Raw genomic sequence first — 5,281 nt, forward strand, 5'->3', positions numbered from 1 at the left:
GCTTAGACAAGGAATGAGAGATCGAGCGGTTTGACTAACTTGGCTGAGATCACACCACTATTAAGTAATAGAAACAGGCATCAGACTTAGTTGCTATGAAGAAATTTTAGCATCTGTGCCATATTGCAAGGCTAAACTTTGTAATTTATATCTCAAATAATTATGTTCACAAAATTTGGTAACTAAGGAACCAAGGGACTCACCACTGCACTGAAGTGCTCTGTGTACACATTCATACAATCATTGAACCAACTTAAAGGTAGAAACCTGATTATTTCTTTAGAAAACAAAGCAAAATGTTTACTCTAAAGCACATTTCCTAATCAAAACACCAATATAATCGTGGCAGTTAGGTAATAGAGAAAATTTCTTATGAATACGACTTAATGTTTACATGTCATCCAATCACACTAGTTTAGTTTGAAAACAAACTTAGAACAAAGTATAAGTGATATTCACAGCACCACAGCAAAGACCTCTCTGCCTTCCATTTAACCGGGTCAGCAGATCCGCTTGGCAGCCTCTGTGTTGGTTGACACTTTGTTAGTGTTTGTTTTCTTTTTTTTGTTTTTGTTTTTTTGTTTGTTTGTTTTCTTTTGAAGGTACCTCCAGATGACTAAGATGCGTGAATTAGGGAACTTGTTTGGTGCCATTCACTGATTATTGAGACATATTTAAATATGTTTTATTTAAATACGCCTGTGCATCCATGAACTGGAACTCTGGGAGCAGTACGTTTTTACTTACCCTCATAGTTCCCTAATATTACAGTAAGTGGAAACGCTGCAGAGCACTGTTCTGCCTGGAACAAGTGGGTTCTACATGGAGTTGCGTCACAATGCAGTCAAGGGCAACGCGGTAAGATGTGAAAGACAAACATGGGCTGTGAAGATAAGCATTTATTGGAGGCATTTTAAACAAAAATTATGCACTCTAACTAGATGTCTTTTTACCGTTCAATCAATGAATCACACTAACATAAGTGAAGCATGTCCCTGACAGCAAAGCACTTGATGGTCAATGGGAAAATTAAAACAAGGTCAAATATCGTACTAGCATTTACTGGTTTAAATTTTATCAGTATCAAGCCTGAACGAATTTGCCAAATAAACCAAAAATGCTAGAAAATTTATTTCACTAGCTGTTCATTTAATTGGACTAATTTTTCCACATAGAATGCCATTATTGATATTTTTATTGTTTTTTTTCTCACTAACCATGTAGTTAGGAAAATGACAAAGCAGTATTATGTTTGCGAATGGGACCTAATGATATATAAACGAGTCTGGATTCATTTTGAGTATAATTGTGGAGTGTTGTGTTAGACAGGGTTGTGGGCTGTGATACAGAAGGTCAAAGTTCAAAGGCTTTCTATTCCTGTAAAGAGTCACAGTCACGAAAATGGTGACTAGTTAAGATTCACCCATCCAGAGCTCCTGCTTCCAGACAAGAAAATTGGGAGGTAAGGAGAAGGTAACTGGGAGGTGGAGTCCTAAAATTAAAATTAGGGTGCTAGGGTCTCTCTTGAGCCCCTTTTTTGTTGTTGTGATTTCCACTCACAGGACGAACCAAGAACACTCTAAATCGCTCTAGGTTTGGCTGAAAGCTCCTCCTGCTCAATTTCCTCCAGTTCTTCCCATGCGGCGATAAGCTTCATGCATTTATCACTGCTTTTTAGCGATGCATAGTACTCCATTGCATGTGTGTACGACAGTTTTTGAATCCATTCATCTGTTGATGGAAATTTGGGTTGTTTCCAACTCCCGCAAGAAAAATTTACTGTAGAGGACAGGACTGAAGCTGCAGCTCAGGGAGAGGGACATGTCTGATCAGACCATAAGGGAGCAAATGAAGGGGGAGGAAGAGAGCGGAGCACATCCTGGCCCACCAGGCCTGGAGGACGAGATGCCCACTCTGAACAGCCAATGCACAGAGTGGACCATATGGTTGATCCCACTATGAGACATAACATCCCTCGCTGATCCATGGCCCTGTGGGGGACAACACTGGAGACTCAGTGTCGGGATTGGCCTGGTCTGACCCCATGCTGGCAAAACACTAAAGGCATGTGGCAGAGCAATGGGGGGAGCAGAGCAGGGAGCTCCTGAGGGAGTGCAATGGATAGATTTTGGGGCCAGATCATGGCACCCCATCGGACTTGACCGGAGGACATGCCTACAGGTCAAAATCAGACCTTGATCTATTTACAGGTTTTTTCTTTTTTTTTAATTTTTTTTAACTTTTTCTTTTTCTTTTAAATTAATTTATTCTTTTCTTGGTCATTGGTTTTCTTTTTTGTTGTCATCGTGTTTTTGTCATTTTGTTTTGCTATGTCTTGTTTTTGTGTGCATATTATTATCTCTGCAGATCTATCTAGATAAGATAGGCTGGATAAACAGTCCGTAGGAGAAAACAATGGGTGCCGATGATACCAGGTGGACATGGGAGAGGAGGAGGCGAGGGGAAAGGAAGTAGGTGTTAACAGCCCAGGGACAAGAGAGCAACAAGTAATACAAAATTAGTGGCAAGGAGGGTGTGAGAGACCTGGTAGGGATTCAGCAAGGGCAATGTACCGAGAGAAATTACTGAAACCCAAATGAAGGCTCAGCAGGATAATGGGAAAATAGGAAACTAAAAGGAAATAGAGGAAAGAACTAGGAGGCAAACGGTATTTATGGAAGTCTAAATACAGGCATGTACATATGTAAATTTACTTATATTGAATGGTAGGGAAGTATATCTACATGCATATATTGATAGGTTTAGTATTAAGGCAGCAGATAGACATTGAACCTCCACTCAAGTACTTACTCAATGCAAGAACACTTTGTTCTATTAAACTGGCATTCCACGATGTACACTGTCCCGACACGATTGCTGAAGACAAATGTGTGCATAATCAAAAGTGGTGAAGAAAGCTGATGGTGTCCAGTTATCAAAAGATATAGCATCTGGGGTCTTAAAGGCTTGAAGGTAAACAAGTGGCCATCTAACACAGAAGTAATAAAGCCCATATGGAAGAAGCACACCAGACTGACCACTAGGTGTCGAAGGGATCAGGTATCAGGCATCAAAGAACAAAAAAATCGTATCATTGTGAATGAGGGTGAGTGCAGAGTGGAGAACCAAAGCCCATCTGTAGGCCACTGGACACCCCCTTACAGAAGGGTCGTGGGGAGGAGATGAGCCATTCAGGGTACAGGATAGCAATGATGAAACATACTACATTCCTCTAGTTTCTAAATGCTTCCTCCCCACCACTATCATGATCCCAATTCTACCTTACAAATCTAGCTAGACCAGAGGATGTACACTGGTACAGATACGAACTGGAAACACAGGGAATCCAGGACAGAGGATCCCTTCAGGAACAGTGGTGAGAGTGGCGATACCTAGAGGGTTGAGGGAAGGAGGGGTAGAAAGGGGGAACTGATTACAAGCATCTACATATAACCCCCTCCCTGGGGGATGGACAACAGAAAAGTAGATGAAGGGAGACATCAGACAGTGTAAGATATGACAAAATAATAATAATCTATAAATTATCAAGGGTTCATGAGGGAGGGGGGAATGAGGAGGGAGGGGGAAATGATGAGCTGACATCAAGGGCTCAAGTGGAAAGCAAATATTTTGAGAATGATGATGGCAACAAATGTACAACTGTGCTTGACACAATGAATGTATGTATCGATTTTGATAAAAATTGTACACAATGGATGTATGTATGGATTGTGATAAGAATTGTACGAGCCCTCAATAAAATGATTTTTTTTAAAAGGCGTTCTCAGAAACCCACAGGGGCCATTTTACCTGGTCCTAAAGGGTCACGATGAGTCGGTATTGGCAAGATGACAGTGAGTTTTTTTGTTTATTCATCCTGAAATCTCTTTTCATCCTCAAAATGTGCATTTGAGAAACCATATCTCTGTCGCACAACACTGATATTCCTAGAAGACTGATAGAAAGAGATGTTGAATTATCCAAGAACATCAACACCAAAGGACTGAAATTTTCAAAAGGAAATTAGGGGGAAATTATGAAGTGCATTCTGATGTTTGCCGACTGAACTATAAATCGCGAAGATTGTATAAGTGGACTTGATGAAGATTCTGAGATGACCGCCTGTTCCCCCATCGCGCTCAGAAGACGACACCTTTATCTGCGTTCGGCACGAAAAGCAACACCACTTAGAAATAAACCATTGGCAGCAATACAGGAAACATAGAAGAAAATCTAGACTGGGCCTTAGATGCATAGTTATATTTTCTCATTCCTGTCTACAACAAAGCCATGAATGAACCTACTAACTATGGAAGGCACATTATTTGGCAATAGTCACAGGAATTCTGCTCTTTGACAGTGTCCTCCACATCGACGCTAAATGCACTGTGGCGATTATCGGCCAGTAAATCAGCAGCAAACAAGATGCAGACAGACGTAAAAAGCTCTTGCATGCTGAGGCTCACTTCCTTTCTGCTCTTAGGAACTCCCTGACCTCTGGGTGAAAAAGCTAGAACTATCCAATTACATGAGAGCTCCAGTCATACTTGGTGCCCCAGATGACAGACTAGCAATCACTAGAAATGTGCATGATGCCACCCAAGATCATATAACTGCGACTCCATCCACCACCTGACGACTGACCCATCAGGGAGCTCAGTCAAGGTCAGCGGGGCTAGCCAGACCACAAAAGCCATGCAGACAACTCATGGGAAAATAGTATAACTAAATGATTACTGTTAGAAGTGATTGCATTTTCAGGTCATTCTTTATATAGCAAAAGCTAAACTGATTCAGATGTGACAACCAAGAAGAGAGATGCTTCTATAACAACAATGCTAAAAGATTCGACATTACGAGAACAGGCTGCATGCATTAAAAGAGGCAAGAAATAGAAGACTGGAAAAATACAGGTGACGTGCAAGTTTGAAAAATGAAGAACATTCCGTAGTAGGGAGACAATTAGCAGAGTTGTTTTCTATACTAGAGGATACAGGATGCTGGGTTAGAAAATAACAGCATTTTGTCCGCACTCCTATTTTGCTAATAAAACATTCCCAACGTAACATATTTTAGAACAAATGCAGGTGCTTCCAGTTAAAAGTCAACAAGTTTAGTATCAGGTTTAATGTGCAATTTAGCCGTAAGACATTTTTTTCTTAATCTCTAAGAGATTTAGATAATATTATATGCCTTTTCAGCTACTCTAAAACAAACAGCCTGAGGTGGTAGTTCAAAACCCAATCGTATATCTCCGGTTCTATATGCCCCTGGTTCACTT

The sequence above is a fragment of the Echinops telfairi genome, unplaced genomic scaffold (assembly GCF_000313985.2).
Source record: "Echinops telfairi isolate 266 unplaced genomic scaffold, ASM31398v2 ScPeMD7_7473;HRSCAF=8511, whole genome shotgun sequence".
Lineage (NCBI taxonomy): Eukaryota > Metazoa > Chordata > Mammalia > Afrosoricida > Tenrecidae > Echinops > Echinops telfairi.